The sequence below is a fragment of the Triturus cristatus genome, chromosome 7, assembly GCF_964204655.1.
Source record: "Triturus cristatus chromosome 7, aTriCri1.1, whole genome shotgun sequence".
Lineage (NCBI taxonomy): Eukaryota > Metazoa > Chordata > Amphibia > Caudata > Salamandridae > Triturus > Triturus cristatus.
Window position 1 is genome coordinate 1,666,551,937 of NC_140590.1, and position 20,358 is coordinate 1,666,572,294.

A 20,358-nucleotide genomic window follows, 5' to 3' on the forward strand; every position below is an offset into this window, starting at 1 on the left:
TAAACTTTCCTTTTCTTACTAGGAGTCACCTCTAAGGTAGGCGCAAGGTACCCCTTTGGGCAGGGTGCAGGGTATGTGAGAGGTAGGTCATGTCATGATGTGTGTAACATGTCCTGATAGTGAAGTACAGTGAATTTCATTTTTCACAATTGAAAGGCTATCTGCCCCATAGGATAGAATGGGAGTATATTTCTAACATATTATAAATATAACTTCCCATTGGGGCAAGATAGGAAGGTGACGTTTAGTATGCATGAACTCAGAATCTAAAGATGCAACTTTTAGTAAGGATGATTTTTACATTCTGTGTTGGGGAAAAAACAGTTTTAGGAAGTAGGTATTTTCTTGCTTAGCCATCCTGTGTGTCTCTGCTGGTTTGTGGATTGACTGTCTGGCTTTAGAGTGACATGGGCTGGGGATGTACATTCACTGTAGACAGCCACTGGGGGGGGGGGGGAGGGGGAAGAGCTGGGTTACGGTGTGTCCTGCCTTTCCTGGATGAGTCGGGCTGAGCGAAATACACCTGGGCTGTAGGGGAGGAGATTTCCTTTCACCTGAATGGGCACGGTCTGCCTTACACAATGCTGTCTCCACCTCCTGCCGGGAAGCTGGACCAGAGTGGACAGAACTGGTTTTGACTGAGCACAGAACAAAGGAAAATGCTGTATAAATATTGGGGCCCAGACCCCAGAACTTTAGAATACTTCTGGACTCAAGAGGAACCTCTGACAAGGAGATGAGCTGGGAAAGCTGAAGGAGAAGTACTGCCCCTTTGCTGTGTGCTGTCTGGGGTTGGCCTGCAGTGCCTGTTTATGCCAGGGAGAGGATAAAGATTTTGCTGTGTACTGTGTCTCCTGCTTAAAGAAGATCTCCAAAGGCTTGAAGTCGAGCTTGCCTTCTGTTCGGAAGTCTCAGGGACACAAAGACTTCACCACCAGCTCCCCTGAACTTCCTTGCTGGGTGTTCTAACCTGCCAAGAGGTACCTGTTGCCGAGTTGAGCCTCTGGAGGATGTTCCTGCTGTTGGGAGCTGAAAAAGAGATGCAACTACGAAAAGCGTGATGCATTTAACCCGTTTCCGATGCATCGCCGCTGTGGCGCTGAAGAAACTAACGCAGCTCCTGCCCGCGATTGAAGAACTCGCTGCACGCCGAATCCCATGCACCGATCTCCAAAGTTCGAGATCACCGCACTGATTCCGAAGCAGGCCCTACTGTGCGGCTGCAAGAGCCAACACATCGTGGGACATCGGCTGGAGAGACCAATGCGTCGGTTCTCAATGCAGCTGCATTGAGAACTGACGCTTCCCTGATCCTCATGCATTGCACCTGGGTGTCAAGTCTACAAGAATACCGGGGCCGCAGTAAGAAACTAACATATCACCTCCCTGCAAAGTAAGAAACTGGCGCATCACCTCCCGTTCCGTAAAGAACCGATTCATTACCTCCCCTGGAGTAAGGAACCAACGCCTCACTTTTCCTAGGCTTAAGGAACCAATGCATCATCTTTTCCTGCGGCTGTTTTTGTTTATGATTGTGGCGCATCCAAGGTACTTTGTGTTGAAAATGTTGCATCTATAGTTTGCTATGGACATAACTGTTTTTGCCTTCTACGGATTACATTTTAATCAACGAGAGACCCCTATTTCTAACAGGGAGACTGAGTTGCCACAGGTTCTTACTCTTGATCCACTTCTGTCTAACCTCGCTGGAAAGCTGTCACTTCTGAGGATGTCACCTTAGGTAACCCTGTGGACAGGAAGGTGGAAGCAGCTTTAAAGAGGGCCCACACTGGTCTTAACCTGTCTTTGAGATCAGACATTTATAATGTATATACCTTCCAGTTTGTAGTTAACGACGTCCAGGTACTCTCTTCGGCTATCCAAGAGGGAGAGCATTTTATGCCGTTGTTGGGGCTTTTAGGACATCACTTTTGATCATCTCAACCTCAGCTATGGCTTCTGCCAGTTCTGTAGTTGCAAGAAGACCTCTTCACCTGGGAGGCTGGAAGGTGGTAGCAGGACAAAAGAATGGTGTGTTGAGGATGCCTTTTTCAGGTAGCAAGGTTTTTGGTGAAGAATTGGAAGATGATGCTTAAGAATTCCTTCATAAGTCAAAAACATGCCTAACCTTTCCATCCAAAACAGATTTCCTGACTAGGCCTGCCCCTCCGGCCTGCCCCTCCAGCCTTCCCCTGCCCCTCCAGCCATCCTGTAGGGGGATCATCTCTTATTATTGCCTGAAATATGGAGGACTCCGATTTCCGACAATTGGTTACCTAGAGTCATATTCCAGGGCTATGTTCTGGACGCTGTTTCAGATTTTCAGGAACCTCGTTTTTTCACACATAATGTCCGACGGGGGAAATTAGGAGAGAGGCCTTGGAGAACAGCATTTCTTTGCTGCTGCAAAAGTGAGCATTAGTGGATATCCCCTCTCAGGAGACAGGTTGCAGCTGTTCTTCTCGCGTATTCCTTCTGAAGAAGGTCATGGGTGATTTTCAAATAATAGACTTTCGTTTTTTGAACAAGTTCCTTCAAACAGTTCATTTTAAAATGAACACTCTGCAGTTGGTGATTGCCCTTGTGTCACCATGGGATTTTGTTTGTCAAAAATTGATTTTCAGGATGCTTATCTCCATGTCCCAGTAGCTTCGATCCCACAGACGTTTCTCAGATTTTCACTCCTAGTTCAGCACTGGTAGTTTGTTTCGAGAGCTTGGACTCCAGTCCTCTCCTCAGGTCTTTGCAAAGGTTCTTGCGACAATGATAGAGCTCTTTCACTCCCATTTAATAAGATTCACCCTTATCTGGACGATTGGTTAATAGAGGCACCTACTCTACAGGAAGCCCTGGACGCCACATCAGGGACTCTGGAAACACTGGAGAAGTTCAGTTTCCTGGTCAACCACACAAGGCCATTCTTATCCCTGCTGACAGGGTGCAATATATAGGGGCTGCCTTCGACACTCTCCAAGGAATGGTTTTCCTACCAAGGCCAGACACACAAGATTGTTAAATCTCATCCATACCCTTCTACAGAAACAGGAGGCTTTGGCGAGAGTCTGGTTACGACTCCAAGGGCGTATGGACGTATGTGACCCTCTTTTTTATGGTGCAATCTTTTTTCCAGCTGTAGAGTTTTTCTTTTTTCTTGTTTATGCAGCAACTGTGGACATCATTCCATGGTCTCGTTTTCACCTGGGACATGTGGTTCACCATATATTGACCCACCGGCATCCACTCCAAGTAGACTGAGGCGATGATTCCGGTTTATAAATTAATCTAATGGGAACTTCTCTGGTGGTTGACCACGCTATCTCTGGAGAGGGGCACACTTCTCCTTCAGCCACAACCTGTGATATTGACTACCGGCTCCAGCAGTTTGTGTTGGGGTGCTGTGCCAGAGGGTCAGACCACTTGTAGACTATGGACTGTAGCAAACACTCCTTGACTTCGAAAGACTTGAGAGTGGTTTTGAATGCTCCTTTCTTTTAAACTCTTCTAAGGGGTCCGGCGGCGTTGGTTTGCGTCAACAACCGTGGGCCAATGTCTTACATGAATCGCCAATTCTGCACAGGATCTACTTTTTCAACAGGTTTGCACTCCTTATCTGCAATTGGGCCGAGAGCAATCCTCTGAGTCTCTGGCCTATTCCAATTCAGGGGACACTCAATTCTTGGGCAGACCATTTACGTTGAGTGGTTCGTTCATCTCTGGAGTTTGTTTTCGATCTGCAGGTGTTCCAGCAGATCTCCCATAGAAGTAGACCTCTTTGCCTCGCCTGTGAATACGCAAGTTTCACATTTCTGTTAGCAATTCCAGACTCTGGAGGCATCGGGCACCAATGCGGTAACAAGTCCCTGACCTTCTTTATGCCTTTCCTCCCATTTCCCTGATCCCCAGATTCCTGGATCGCCTTCTGAGGGAACCTGCGGAGGTTGTTCTGATTCTTTCTGTTTGGGTCAGGAGGGCTTGGTTCCCACTTCTCAGACTCATGTCCCGAGCCATCCTGTTCATCCATTTTAAATTCTGATCAAGTTAAAACTTTCAGTCTGGAGATTGAAAGGGAAGGTCTCTTAAATATGGGTCTCTCTGTGTCCGTTTCCCTCTCCCTTCAGTCTTCCAGGAGAGTTACTTTCTCCTAGCATATGAGCACCATTGGGGCTCTTTTAATCATTGGTGCAGGGAGAGATCTTTGTCTCCTGTCTCATGAGATTTTTCAGTTTCTCCAGGATGGATTTGAGAAGGGCCTTTCTATTTCCGCCCATAAACTTCAGTGCTTCTCTATTAAGAAGTTCAGGTTCCCTTGGGACAATCTGTTGTCCATTGAGCCCCCAGATTGTTTAAGGGTTTGCAGTCCGCACCTCTTTTTCTGCTTGGGATCTTCATTTGGTCCTCTCGCACCGTCAGAGTGATCCTTATGAATCTATCTATGAGGTTCCTCTCAAATTTCTCAAAATTCAAAGTGTTCTTTTTAGTGGCCATCACCTCTGCAAGGATTCTGGGGGAATTGAGTTATCTGGTTTGCTTTCCACCTTATTTGAAAGTGATTGAAGCCAGACTAGTGCTCCGGTCTCTTGATCGTAAATTTCTTGCCAAGGTTCCTTCTATATTTCACTGTGACCAAGAAATCTTTCTGCCTGTACTGCTGCAGGACGCTTCTGACCAAGATTCTTTTGTTTACCTCCTGGATGTAGTACGAGCCATGAGGATTTACCTGATCAGCTGAGTTTTGTCAATATTACAGTCTCTTTGTGAATTTTGGTCCTGTAAAGAAAGGACAAAAGCTGTCTTCCTCAACTTTATGTAGGTGAGTGAACACTGTTATCTTTTCAGCTTACCTGGCAGAGGGTAAGGAGGTGCTAGGTGGGGTTAAGGTTCACTTAGTGGTCCGGTGTCTCGAGTTAAGACTTATGCAAAGTTGCAACTGGGTCTTCTTCTTGCAACTTCAGTTGTTATTCTAGGTTCCGTATAAAATTTAACAACGTGCAGACTTTCCAAGGCATATTGATCTACCGCCCCCCAGGTCCAAGAAGTGCCTTTTCACAAGCTTTGCTGACCCTTCTGGAATCATATACAGATTCCCACTCACTCACGGTCTTAGGTGATTTTAATTATTATCTGGAATCAAACAACAATCCAGACACCACCAGACTTCTAGATAACCTTATGGCTTTTGACCTAAAACAAGTGATTACTGGGTCCACCCATACAGCGGGTCACACGCTGGATGGGATGTTTACTAACGACCCAGATATCAGCTTCTCTTACTCATTGGACGTGCCATGGACCGACCATAAGGCCATCTACTTCAATCTTAAAAGATTTCAGTCTCAGCTCAAAGTACAAGTAAGTTTAGTCAAACGTCCAATAAGACGATGGGGCAAAATTAAGTAAGGAGCATTCGAGTCCGCGCTCGATCAGGGCCCAATCAAGCTAGAATATGATAACAATAAGGCTGTACAGCAGTTCAATGACTGGATACTGGCAGCAGCCAATAGGGTTGCTCCAGTAAAAATAGTTAAAGTAAAGAGATTAAAGACATCGGCTCCATGGTACACCCCCGAACTTAAGGACCTAAATATCAAATGCAGAAAGGCGGAACGGCACTGGAGAATAGACTGACAGCCAAAAGAAAATCATATATAGTCTCTCTATTAAAACATACAAAGAGGCCATAGTAGCCGCCAAAAAATATTTTTTTAACAGTCAAAATTAAGGACGCAGGAAATTCCACTAGGGAACTGTTCAAGACGGTCAACCTGCTGGCAAAACCCCAGCAAGTTAGTACCTTCAAGCCAGACCAACTCTTCTGTAACACCCTTGCGGACCACTTCCAAGAGAAGGTTAAAAAATATATATAACAACTTTTCGAACACCATAAAACCCTTGGATTTGACAGGGCCCACTATACGCTCCAACTGTACGCTGACTAGCTTTCAGCTGATGAGTAAAGGATAGGTTAATAATACTCTCCTCTCTTTAAAATCAGGGGCGCCCACTGATCCATGTCCACCGACTATTATGCATCAAGCTGTAGGTCCAATTTCTGAACATCTCACTCCCATCCTAAATCAAATCATAGTTTCTGGACAATATCCCATTACTTGGAAAAAGGCAGCCATCCCCCCTTTGTTAAAAAAACACAGTTTGCACCCTTGTAATCCCAACAACTATCGCCCCATTGCAGGCCTCCCCCTCGCAGCTAAGGTCCTAGAAAAACATCTGAATAAATCACTTACTGTCCATTTAGACACAAATGGCCTGCTAAACTCCTCTCAACATGGTTTTCGACCACGCCACTCGACTGAATCAGTGTTAGTCAAAACAGTCGAACAGATTCGCAGGGTAGTGGATGGTGGTGGGAAGGCGGTTGTGGTACTTCTTGATTTGTCGGCTGCCTTCGACACCATTAACCACATGGTTCTGGTGCAGCGGCTAAGGGACATGGGAGTGGGAGGGACCGCCCTATCCCTACTAACTTCCTTCCTAGAAAACAGAAAGCACAGGTTTTTCTGGGAAGGTATGAGATCAGACAGTTTCCACCTCCCCTGCGGAGTTCCCCAGGGGTCGGCCCTGTCTCCAACTCTGTTTAATCTATATGTTACACCTCTAGCCGACCTCGTCAGGAAACATGGTTTTACGTTGGTACCGTACGCCGACGATTCCCATCTGATTATATCTACCACTAATCAGCTCGAAACCATTGCATGCAGATTTTATGCATGTCTCACGGAAATCATGTCCTGGATGGGCCAGAACTATCTAAAAATAAACACAGATAAAACAGAGGTGATGGAGTTTGGGCTGGGTCCACCCCTGTGGAATCAATCATGGTGGCCGGTGCAGGCGGGAGAATGTCCGTCTCCAGTAGAGAAGGTCAGAAACTTGGGGGTCCTATTTGACAGCAAGCTCAATTTTGCTGCACAAGTCAATAGTTTTGTGTCCTCGTGCTTCTTTCTATTGAAGACGCTGAGAAAAATGTTCCCCTTCATACCCCAGGAGCTTCGAAAAACGGTAATAGTGGCTCTTTTTCTTTCGAAGCTGGACTACTCAAACGCCCTGTTCTTGGGGATCAATAGGTTTCAATTGCTGAAACTATAATTATTGCAGAACGCGGCAGCTAGGTTGATTTTAGGCCTACACAGAGGACAACCCACTTCTGATGGGATAAGATCCCTCCATTGGTTGCCCATAAAGCGGCGTATAGAATTCAAAGTGCTTACATATGTGCATAAGGCAAATTATGGGGGGCTGCTGAGGACTTGGAAAGTTTCTTTGTATCCTATGTCCCGTTGCGTACCTTAAGATCGGCCACTCAAGGTTTAGTCAGAGTACCCAAGATCAGAAGAGAAGGCTGGGGGGGCCGAACGATCACATACTGTGCGGCCAGACTTTGGAATAAGCTGCCCCAGTCCATGAGGCTCCAATCCAAAAATTCTAAAAACTAAGCTCTTCACAGCCACATGAGCCACTAACCCCTCTTCTCCCTGCCATTGCATTCCCAGCGCCAAGACGCTTCGGCATTCAAGCGCTTTAGAAACATACAAACATAACATAAACATAGGTTGAATTTTGCACAGGGCTCTGAACTGGACTGTGGCTCTTATGTCTTGAAAGCTTCCATAAATCATAACAGTACTATGTTTCTACTGTCCTCTTTTATTATGATTTCTCTGTTGCATGTGATGGTCTGGAGCAACCGTTGGGTTTATGTTTGCTTTGGTCATTAGATGGCTGTGAATGGCAGCCAAACCTTTCGTGTTTGGTGTGGTGGCAGTTTCTTTGGCTCGTGAAAGGTTTTCTGCTTTGGCATACCTCCACAGGTAAGGAACCGGACAAGGGCAGGAAGATGAGGAGGTAATGTTCAGATTACTTATTGCCACTCTTCATTTCTTCAGTTCTTGCTTGCTCGTCCCATTCCTTGCGTTTCACCCCAGCCCTCCCCAGGGCCGTACTGGGAACAGCAAGCAGCCCCTGTGGGGGGGCAGTGGGGTCATGGCGGGGTCCATGGAAGGGTGAAGCATGGGGGTGCCAATAAAAAGCACTACTCCCGGTTTTGTTACAGGAGGCTGATATTGCAGCACTGCTGCGTAACCGCCCCCCAGCGACAAAACCGGCCCCGTGGCCAGAAAACCACCCACCCACCCCTCTGGCCCACCGGAGAAGCAAATGGTGCTCACTACGGCCATTCCTGCCCTGGACCTGCCTATCATTTTATTTAGGTCTTAAATAGACAACAGGAAGAGATAGGGTAGGTGGAGAGGCTTTATAGAGTCTCTTTGACCCTTTCATAGAAATAGAAAACAGCTCTACAGGTGTGAGGTGAGGAGTGAATGGACGCGCTCACCCCCTAGGTAGGGAATGGGGCAAGTAAGGAAGAATCGGAGTAATGAAGATTACCAGTAAGTAACCCGAGCATTACCTTCCTCGTCTGTCTTGCCAGTCCCAAACCTTACAAGTTGAGCCTTGTGCAACAGGGCTCAGGTTTCACTTATGCACATACTCAAATTAGCCAGTTCCACAGTGACTGTCAACAGCTCCTCCCTGTGTCTCACCCGATAAAGGTAAGGCTGACCCTTGCAACGTCCGGTTTATTTGTAAACATGGACGTCTCCTATCCCAAGTAAGGTTTTATATTTTCTTTTCCACGTTTGTATATTCCAGTGTCTTTCTAATATAACAGATAGGCCTGCATCAGCTGCCTTCCTCTGTGCCCCTAAAGTAATTGACTAATCGTTTGATAGGGCCAAGCATGCTAGTTTATAAGTACATTAATGGTGGAAAAACATAGAGGTCACCTTCATAAAGTGATTGTGTGCTGCATGGGAAAAACTCTTTAATTTTGGGAACTGATGTTTAACCCCTTCCCTGCTCATGACGGAACCGTTCCGTCATGAGCCACGGTTGCCGTGTGCTCATGACGGAACGGTTCCGTCATGACACGCCCGTTGGCGGCCGCTCCGCCTGCGCGGCGCTGTTTCCCCGCCTGTGCGGGGGGACAACGCAAATGGGCGGAGTCATGACGGAACCGTTCCGTCATGAGCACAGCCCAACCGTGGCTCATGACGGAGCGGCTCCGTCATGAGCACAGCGCCACCGCGCTGCCCCCCCGCACCCCCCAGCACCGCGGCGGAATTCCCGCCGCGGTGAAAGGGTTAAGAACCTTTCAAGGACCACAACGCATGCCCACAGCATGGTGGAAGCCCTGCAAGAATGTGCCTCAGCGCGAGACTTTGTTACCTTGGAAACATTGAAGCAGGAAGCACGTACTGTCATTCTGCAACCAAGTATCCGCGCAGAAGTAGTTACACTGTTACCAAAAGCTGACACATCTCATTGTTACTTGCTGTTTGATAGGGATAAGGAAGCATAGGAAATGCTCCAACCAGAGAAGGCAGAGGGGAAAGTGATTCCTCTGGGGAAAAATCTCCAGCTAGCTCTCTGCTCAACAGCCTGGACATGGTGCTATCTGTGGTTGCCTTTTTTTTTTTTTTTTTAAAGAGATGGTTCTCCTAGATAAAGATCGGGAACACACCCGCCTCCTTCAGTGGCGGAGGAGCGTCACCCCACTGGCTTAGAGCCAGCATCTGAAAATAAAACAATATTTTAACATCTTTTTATTTTTCAGCTTCTGTCTCTGCAACCGTGCTGTAGGGAAGGGAAGGGCGGAGGCCATGGGAGGAGTGGTTGGTGCTCTGTGGTGGGCATGTGTGTTTGGCCAGCCGTATTAGGCTGGCCAAACACACATGCGCACTTAGGTTTCTCCAACCGGGTTGGAGAAACTGCACAGACTGCTGTGCCTGAGCGTAGCATCAAACCAGCCTGCTCAGGCCAGTCCCCGCGCTGCTCTCATTAAATGAGAGCAGCACGAGGATTGCACAGGGAGTCTGTGATAACGTCCCAGGGGCTGCTGGGGCTAGGAAGACCGAGGGAGATGGCCGGCAGCTTCGGTCAAATCTCTTTTTTTATTATAAAACCCCCCCACTTTCTCCCTTCAGCGCTCCTCCATTCCCCCTTCACCCCCTCCCACCACTGTTTTGTTTGTGGTGGCCGCCACTGACCTCCTTAGGATCTGGTCCAGGGAACTAATCTCTATGAGGAAGAGGAAGATCAAAGGGAACATGTGTGCAAAGAGCTGAACTTATGCAGGTGGGTCAGCATTAAGAAAAAAACCTGCCGCTGCCTGCGCCACCTGTACAAGGCGGTGAGGAGCAGTTCCTCTGGCAGTCCAGACACAGGAATCCTCTGCCAGTCCATAAAGCCATAAGAGCGGTCCGGTGCAGACAATGGGCTACAATTTAAAAATCCAGGTTTCTCTCAAGGAGACACCCCTTAGAAAGCTTTTAGAATTAATTTCCTGCTGCCGTGAAGGTGGATTCACTTATGATAGGCCTGTAGTCGCAGAGTATCATTATCTCAGAAGAGCCAGACTCTTGGGATGCAACAGACAAAAATAAATTTTAAGTGCAGGAAAAAGAGCCTACGTGCCTCAAATTTGGCCCTGAAGGCAGGAACCTATGTGACCTAAATCGTCCATTCTCAGTTACGTGATTTCCATGCGCTATCAGTAGAGTAGCTGCAGGGAAATGATTGCACTCTACATCTTTGATGGACCAGCAAGTAAGGTTTCTGAACAATGCATGTTTTGACGGACTTTGCACAGCTGCATCAGCATCAAAGTCAACGATAGCGCCCAGGCACCATACCTGTAGAGGTAGTAGAAGGCTGACAACTCTCAGAAAGCGTTGTTGAGTCCTCTTCCATTCAGCAGAGTAAAGTTATCTGCAACTTAAAGACGTTGACAATAAGTCAGTGGAGTGCTTCAAATTTGCTGACTCATGCATGCCCAGCTTCAACTGGTAGTGGGTTTGGGATCTCTCATTGGGTTTTGGACCTCCAGCTTCTTCTTTACGGTGTTCTCGACTGGTCCGCCTTTTCAGGGTGGAGGTCATGGCTAGGGTGGCCCCCTCTCTGACAAGTCCCAGCTCAAACCTGTCATTCAGTGGTTAATTTGTGAAATAATAAGTGCTCTGGCTCTTGTCAGGAGGCATCTTGCACCAGGCCATTGCTCACTTTAGTGTCACATATAATAGAACCAACTACTAACCATGAAACCCTACAAGTGGGGAGAGGATGTGGCATAATGGCCACAGCTGTTGACTTTGGAGCTGGTGAACCAGGTTCGCATCTCATCCTGTGATTGTGGACAAATCACTTATTCTCCCTGTGACTACCAAAAATGAAGGTTTCCTTAACTGGTGCTCATGAAAAGTGCTACAATACCTTTAAGTTGAGTTTGTGCTATAAACGCCAGTGTTGACAAATACATGCCGGTGCTGAGCACCAGAAACCATTGGCTCAAACTAAGCACCGCATTTCGCCCTCTTTCGCTCTTGCAAAATCAAAATAATGACTATGCTGAGCGAGTGGGAGGAAGGTGTCTGTACGTCTCAGATATCTAGCAGCATCAATGAAGGAAGTTCAGGTCCTTCAGATTTTGCAGAATCCTTATCAGATAGTCCTTCTGAATACAATGGAGGTCTTTTTTTAATCAACTCCGACCCTCAATCTTCAGTCCAATGTCAAAGGTTCAGTAAGTGCATATAAGACTTGCTAAAAAGGGGGCCAGCTATACTAGTTTCAGAGGAGGAAAGAGGCAACATGTAATTTTTCTGAAACAAAAGCCTTCATGAGACCGTCCAATCTTAAATTGAAAGAAAGTAAATTCCCATTTTCCATGGCAAAAATTCAGAATGATGTCTCTCTAGAACACCCTCCTTCTAGTTGCACCAGAAATGTTTTTGCCCTCTCTGGACCTGCTGGATGCTTAGTTGCACATTCCAAATTTATCGGCATTCCCAAAGTATCTACAAATCTTTGCCCTGGGTCTACCAGTTCACAGTGCTTCCATTTGATCTGGCCTCAGTCCTGAGAGCGTTTACCACTGGTGGGTGACTTACATTCTCAGGAGTTATTGAGTTTTGTGTACCCTGATGACCGGCTAACCTGTGATCTTCTTTCTATGAGAGTGTGGAAGAGGTTCCTCTGGTATGGAATACTCTAACAAAGCATGGATTTATGTTGGACATGGTGAAATATCATCTCATCTCCATCCAGTTCAGAGTCTTCACTTTAGAGGAGGACCTGTTCAGGATTTTGTTTATCTCCCTCCTGTGAGACAGGAGAAGGTGACTTCATTCATGGGATCCCTTCTCCTGTGGCAAGTGGCAACTGCGAGGTAGTGGTGGAGGGCTAAGTAGGACATTTCCGCTACCCTTCTGCTGGTCCCCTCGGCTCCACCTTTATCCTCTGGTGAACCATCTGCTATCTCATTGGCACCTAAAATTGGATGGCTCCACGAATTGTTTTCCAATCTCCCAGTTTTTATCTAAAATAAGTGGTAGTTAAATCCATCCCAGCAGCAAAGGGAACCTCTCTGTCTGCTCCGCAACCTCTGCTCGTAACAACAAATGCCAGCAGCAGCTCGTGGGGAGCTACGTTGGGAAGTCATTCAGTCCAGGGTCTATGGTCAGTGAAGGATTAGGAAGCTGCCTTCAATATATAAAATTAGCTACTCTAGAGAAAGCACTTTTATGTACTAATTTTCTCCATAAAGAAGCCATTCAGTTCCAGTGGACAGTCTGGTCGAACATCTTACATAAACCACCACGGCAGCTCCAAGGCTTTAAGGCTTGCCCATCGAGTTGATCTCATGGGAACCTGGAGGGAGGAGAATCTTCTCTTCTTGAGGACAATCTGTACCCCGGGAATGGAGAATGAGTTTGCAGACAGGGTAAGCTGGCTTTTCCCATCCTTCCTGACCCTGTGTCTTTGTCCTGGTCTGTTTTTGAATATTCAAAGAAGTTTTGGGACGCCATGGTTGGATCTTTTCACATCCCTTTAAAATGCAGTACTTCTCGATTGTTACTCTCTCCATACTTGCCCTCAAGTTTGATTTGCGGAAGCAATGAGTCCCCATTGGCCCAGGAGTCTTCTCTAAGCACATCATCTAATTGCCTTGTTCAGCAAGGTTCTTCGCAAAGTCAGTGACAAGAGAGAGGAGGTTTGTTTTGGTAGCCCCAGTTTCACAGTCCTCTAGTTCCTCTGCTTCATCAACTGTGAATCGAGCATTCTTGGATTTGGCCAGTCTTTCCACCCCTTTGAGGTCTCTGGATTTATTGGTCTGGAAATTGAAAGGTTAAGACTAGAATCCTGGGGGTGTTCTGCTGAGGTAGCCTGTTCTATCAAAATTTGCCGGGAGGCAAAGTACCATAAACTTGTATATGAGGCACTGGAAACATGTTAGTACTTGGTGTACAACTAAAGGGATTCCGGCTCCATCTTATGAGGGTGGCAATGTCCTTAAAGGCCTCAGGGATAGTTTTCTGCTTGTTATCATTGTGTCTACCTTGGGCATTCAGCCACTAGAGGAGGCAGTCTTTGACACTGTGGTGGCTTGTCTCCCAAGAGTTTTTTTGTTTTTTGTTTTTTAAAGACTAGTGTTACACACCCCCTGTACCTCAATTAAACTTAAAACTAGTGCTTGTATTTTTTAGGGAAACATTGTTAGAGCCTCTTCTTTCAATCTTTTTGAAATTTCTTTCTTTGAAAAGTTGTTTCTTGGTTGCTATCTCATCAGTGCGTAGATAAGCGGAATTGGGACTCTCCTTCCCCTTGCATAATGTTTCATTTTTTTTTTTCTTCGGACAAAGTAGTCTTAAGACCGGACCAGGCTATTTTGCTTAAAAGTGTTGCATTTTTTCCTGCAGAATATCATTATATAATTGGTAATGCCTGTGTCAAATACTGTGCTTTTCAGAAACTCCCTCAAATGTGACTTGGGGGCTCATTACGATGGCGGACGGACTCCAGTCCCTCCGCCATCGTTACGGATTTGGGACCAGCCACCTATGAGGCGGCCTCCCTACAATCCGAATCACGATACGACCGCCACCACGGCAGTTGCATCACCTATATTTTGCATTGTGGCGAGGGTGCGGTCAGCAGCCCCCGCCACAATGCAAAATATAGGGTGCAGACACATCCCAGCACCACGTTTCAGGCACCCTTCGGTGCCTGCCACATGGTGCAGGGATATGTAGGGGGGCACCATAGGGTACATCTCCCTGCCCCAGGAATTAAGGGGGGGCCCGCTACGGGCCCCCCTAATCCGTTTCCGATTTGCTGTGGTTTGTCCGCCCCAAAACGAACGGAGGAAAGGCATCACCGCAGTGTTGGGCTATGTTTCTATTCCGACAAGCAGTAGGAAAAGGACCGCCTGTCAGAACCGTGGCCGGCGGTCTTTATGACCTCCACACTTACCCCCGCCATCATAATACGGCGGGGGGAAAACAGCAGTACGATGGCAGAATGCCTGCCACTGGCTGGCTGTTGGTGGCGGTCCTTGCGCCATCGTAATGAGCCCCTTCGTTCTTTCCACACATGAGGATTTAGGTTTTGACCTTGTTTCAAGTATGGTTTCTCAAATGACTGAGACAGTTTTGCTATTTCTTAAAGTAGATAAATTGCACATATCAATTTTAATGAAATTTAATGCGGTAGTTTTGAGAAAGTTGTGCTTGAAGGTTTTGTTTGAACAAACTTGTCAGAGTATGTGAATTCTATAGTAACTGGTTTGCCTGCAGTAAACTTTCCATGTTAAACCCGGTTACCAGTGCCCTTCTCCAAGCCAAATACAGAGCACCCCTGGCATCCGAGACCACGTTTGTTATATTTTGCGGTCTATAGAAATTGTTTTTAGCCGGTGATACTTTGGAAGCTGTTTGCTGTTTCTCATGAGATCACCTCTGCACCTGCTCATTGCAGTGGCGAAACCTTTGATACATATGACGACTTCTAGAAACTTTTGTGCTAAGGAATAAAGGTATACCTCTCTTTGCCTTCTGAAAAGCTCCGTTTCCAAGGAGACGCTGGGCAATACCCCCGCTCCACTGTTCTTTGACTGAGTTTTGTTTTAATAAATACATTTTCAAACTCTTCCCCAAACTCGTGTTAAAATAATACTCAAACTGAGTTAAAAAATCATCTTTTAATCTATGAAATCCTTAAGCAATGCTTCACAAACATCAAAAGCAAGCACATCCGTATCCTAGGAAGCTGTTAGATATAGGTGGAGTGAACTGTATTCCAAGGTTAAAAATGTTAATGGAAAAATTAATTTTGATTTCTCAATGGAAAGTATCAAACCTAATCGTAGTAGTTCATAAAAATGCTTCATTATCTTGTTACACATTGCTTCAAACATGCAACTCAAAAACAAACCAATTATTGTATTGTATTGTCATTGCATTTTTATAGCGCTTACTACCCCTGACGAGGCGTCAAAGCGCTTTTTCGGCGAGTAGCACGCTACTCCGGAACCCATAAAGTATTAGTGTTGAATTAATATAGTGAAATATGAAAGTGATTTAAGTGGTGGATAGGTTAGTCCATATATTGGCAAAACCAATAAGTCAGGTATTGGCCAGGAGTCTCTTTGCTTTGTCAGTGCTTGTTTTCGCAAAATGTAATTACAGGGGAAGCTGTTGGCCATCATCAATCTTTAAAAATGGCTAGAAGCAAAAATTTGTTTTGGTCCCAAAAGCACATTTGCGGGAACAACTTTGTGTGGGTGTGGTTCTTGTGAGAGTGCAAAATGCGATAACTCGCAGTGACGTGAGCCAATGGCTGAAGTGAGCTGACCCATTTCCCCATGCTTTCGACTGTAGTGGTTAGAAAAATATATAAAAGATGCAATAACAGACTATAACTAAGTATACTATGATATTTTAGCAAAATCAAATATTCTTGGCTAATGTCAGACCTAAAAATCAAAGATGTTTTTCAAATAGAGACAGAGTCCTGTGTCTAAGGGGAGCACATCTGGATGTCACACGTACGTTGCAAGGGGCAGTGAAGCATGCCTGCGAGTATGTAAATTGTCAGCCAGTGGTGCATACCAAAGACATTCTCCTTGAATGTCATTGGTGCTGGGAAATCCATATAGACATAGATTAGAAGTTGACATTTAAAAGAGGAACGGTGAAGATATGAGTTCATTCTAATAAACTCCAGAAGAGCCAACATCTGTCTTTAAAGAGCAAGCCATAAATTTGATGCTTTAAACAGCCGCCCTTGAGTTCCATTTCAGCCATGGTGGCTGATCACTGCTGGACGTGCACTTCTTGACAATGGGAGTATCCAGACTAGACTAGTATTGGTCTGGAGAGGGGATGTCTGTGCTTTGTTTCTATCAGAAAGGTCGATAGAAAGATTAGTGGTAGGCAAAGTGGATTCAAAACTGTGCCGAGGCCAAAATACTGTACTTAAATGGGAAAAAGAACCCAACAATTGGAGGGCGGGGTACAAAAATGGTATCCGCCCTCCCTGCCACCTACCTGGTTTGCCACAGTTCTTCCCCAAAACCATTCTAACAGTAGCAACTACAGGTGGATATCTGGCATCCACCAATCATATTCTTTTTTTCTCTACATGTGGGATACCTAGGTAGATCGTCTGACGCTGTGTCGGCTTCCACACTTCACCATGGTGAGAACAAAACTCTTGTCATTTTCTGGGGGCAAGGTCCCTGAGAGTGCTCCTCATCCCCCCGCCCAAAGTTTCTCTGTAGAAGAAAGTTTTCTGGTTACGAACTCCTTCATTTTTTCCTTATTCTTTTAATTTTCAGTAGTCCTTCTTCTTTTTCTATTCTCTTTTCAAATATTCGGCTTTAGTTTCTTTTAATCCTTTCCGTATTTGTTTTCTTTCTAGCTTTTTTCCTTTTTTTCTTTTCCAGGCTGCTGCAGTCTTGTCAGTCAACACGGACATCGTGGGAACACCTATTTGTCTGCCGGTAAGTGGTTTCCCGCTTCCCCCAGCATCTCACAAGCACTTACCTGCCCAACCGAATTATACGTTGTTTTCTCAGATGATCCTCTTTGTGTGATGCTCCAGGGAAAATAGACAGAAAACATTTTCAAATGTTATTTCCCAAGAATTTGTAGTTCCCCACTGCAGAAATTACTAGGACTATAACAGGGACTTTAACAGGCCAGATATAAAGAGGCAGGTAGTATATTTGACCATTATTGATCCAATGTAGTTTAAAAACCTGCCCCAAATTACCAAATACCTATATTGTTAGTATATTTTGCACAAACTGCATTTTGTAGTATGTTTTGTAGTACTACAATAGGACTACACAATGCTATTCACAAATGTGTGTGGAGGTTCCGCTTGAATATCTATTTCTGTGCACAGATCTCCTCCCAGACTGTTGAAACGTCACACACATTAATATATCTTTTATTAGTAAATGTAGTAGGGACAGAGGGGTGGCTTGTAAATGGGAATACTTATGTCAACCCTGTTCAGAGGGCCAGAGGTCACACACGGGTTATAGGCCAGAACTGTGGGGGTTGAGGACTTTTATTCCTGAGGTCCCGGGGTCCGACCTATTGTGGATCCTGAGGAACAGGGCCAGGTACCACTTCAGCATTCGACTCTCTATAATAGTGAGATAGGCCTAGTTGTTTGTCCAGAGCAGCACCCTCAGAGCACCACTTTATTCAATTCAAAATTACTGCTTTTCAACCTTTCCTAAAATACTTGGGGAATATAGTGTGGTCTGAGCAGTCATAGGCTCCCTCGGTAAGGGAGGTGGATACGGGGTGGAGGGGTGAACACAGGCTCACCACAGAAGAAGCGTGCAGCAGCAATAAATGATTGCCCAGCTCAATACTTTTGTGATTAAATTATTTTTATTTTACCGCTATATGTACAAATGGAAATATGATCTTCACAAACAACTACACAGTCCCCCCCCTGAGGTCAGGACTCTAGTATTCCTTCACGAGGTTCACAGAGTTCCACTTCCTCCTTGCTCCTAGTGATAGTGGTTATTCCCCATTCACTATAGGAAACATCCAGGGTAAGCCCCTCTAGTAGTCTGAATCTCACGAGTCCACTCCGACCTGATATTAAGCTCAATGTTGTTCTGCACTGCAGTACTATCTAGCAAGGAAGTTTTCCCTCGGACCAACATGTCCAGAATCATTCTTAGCCACCCCAGCAGGCTTGGAGTGACCAGAGTTCCTGAGTGCTTCACTTCCCCGGGCACTTGGAGCTGCAGCAGCTGATTTGGTTGAGTTTACTGCATGCAGCACAGGCGGCTGCACTCAGCGGTTGTAGAGTCCCTCGCACGTGTTCGTGTCGCAGTGCCCTTTGCAGTTCCTCCATGCAGGGTAAGTTTCTTGTCCGTCCTCTGGTGAGGGTAGGGGAGGAAGATGATGTGACTATCCTGTTGCGACCACACGTTAGTGATGGAGCGCAAGGGTTCTTAAGTCAGGCTCCCTTCTCCGGCGATTGTTCTGACCAGGTCACACGCCTTGCTGATTCTGGTGACCCCCCTCTGGCATACTGGGTCATCATATCCTGCCTGAACATGGACTCCAGTCTACTTGACACAGCAACATACTCCTGGCCCCTCCTGGATACCGAGGACACAGCCCACCCCGAGCATGGGTTACAACCCTCACAGCACGGCAATCCTCTGACTGTGGCCCCTCCTGCATACGAGGGTCGCCATCTCCTCACTACACATGGGCTCTGGCAGGATTTGCTCAGTGATGCACACAGCTCAATTCATGTTCTCTTCCGGCACTTGAGGGTTGCCAACATGGTCCTTCACTCGGGCAACAACCCATTCGGTCAGCATCCGTCTCCTCACACCTCGCACAGGGAGTCTACTCGATAGGGTCCCCACTGGACCTTGCTCTATCCAATGCTCTCCTCTTCCTCAGAGGGCACACTTGCCTTGGGAAGCAGGCAGGCGCTGGTGCTACAAGCTCCAGGTTAGGTGGTTTTGGATTCCCTAGGTGATGTCTCCTCACCCAGCAGGGAGACCAGCAAACCTTAGCCCCTGGTCCTAGTCACAGACAGAAGTCTTGCAGAGCTTTCCCTTCTCACACAGCCTGTGTGGCTGCGTAGCAGATGCCAGTCTTTAAGGTCTCAAGCTCCCCTTCTTCATGTCAATTTTAGACATTAGAATCAGAGTTTTGAAGTTTATTTTGGGGGTCTGATTAATTTTGAAGGGCCCACTCATCTGTCAGCAGGAGCAACTTCAAAGCTGGAAGCCCCACAACACAGACCATGGGAGTGACTAGAGGGTCAGACCTGGATGTCAGCACAGTGATAGGTATTTCAAAAGGTTAGCCAGAATCTCAGCGCTACTAGACTCTCTTATCCAGACCCCTGCCTTGTGACCTCTCACTGACGTGAAGAGCACCCTCCCTTTAAAGTGTATGGGGAAAGCCTGAATCTCCCCTCTGCAGTGTGTCCCACTCAGTTTAAAGAAATGCAGCCATCCACAATCTGTCTGGGGGGGATTCCTCTACATTTGCTCCTCATGTTTCACATGGGTCTTGCAAAATGGAACCCATAGTCTGCCATGTATTGTACCTTTCAGAGGCACACACACTCTCAGTGCATGCATTGAACACACACAAACTGCAAATCACTGTATCCTTCTGTGCTGTGCCACTAACAGGCACACATACACCCAGCTCAAGCATTTAAAATGCTTGCACTACACAGCACTATACCCTTCATGTACTGTACTACTCACTGGCACAAATACACCCAGCACATGCACTTAACCTGCACACACTGCACAGTGCTGCATCATCCCTACATTGTACCCTTACCAGGGACACACACCCAGCACAGATATGCCTCTCATGGGCTGCACAGCACTCCACCTCAACCCAACACAGGCTAAGGGTGAGTTAAGCACCCAACAGCAGAACTTTTAACTAGCATTTACAATGCAATGGTCTCGCCTTTTGCATAAGTTGGAGCTATTGGTATTGTAAATGACAAACTTTTATTTATGGGTTGGTTTTGAAAACAGATAAATAAATGGCATAGTCATTTACAATGCCAATAGCTTTAGCTCTCGCAAAGGCGAGATCTATTGCATTTATACACACACACACACACACACACACACACACACACACACAGAGCCACACACACACCGAGCCCCACACACACAATCCTTTGGTGAATATGTAGTGTTGGAAGGGGTCCACAGGGGGCACAGCGGCGGGGAAACGAGTGGGACAGAGGGCAAAAGGGGCACAAAAGGGAAAAAAACGAGTGGCGCAGAAGGGCACAGAAAAACGAGAGGAACAGAGGGAAGAAAGGCACAAAAACGAGGGAAACGAGTGGAACAGAGGACAGAAAGGCACAAAAAAAGTGGAAAACGAGTGGCACAGAGGGCAGAAAGGCACAAAAACTAATGGCACAGAGGGCAGAAGGGCGCAAAAGACGAGAGGAGCAGAGGGCAGAAAGGCA

At 46.4% G+C, this 20,358-nt stretch overlaps 1 long non-coding RNA gene across 1 annotated transcript in view; it reads left to right on the top strand.

Moving 5' to 3' along the window:
- LOC146812673 (uncharacterized) overlaps positions 1 to 20,358 on the top strand; it is a 542,976-nt gene that overhangs the window by 61,853 nt on the left and 460,765 nt on the right. Inside the window, exon 2 of the long non-coding RNA XR_014966883.1 lies at positions 16,799 to 16,855. This is a non-coding gene — a long non-coding RNA (uncharacterized LOC146812673). The remainder of the gene's footprint in view (positions 1 to 16,798; positions 16,856 to 20,358) is intronic.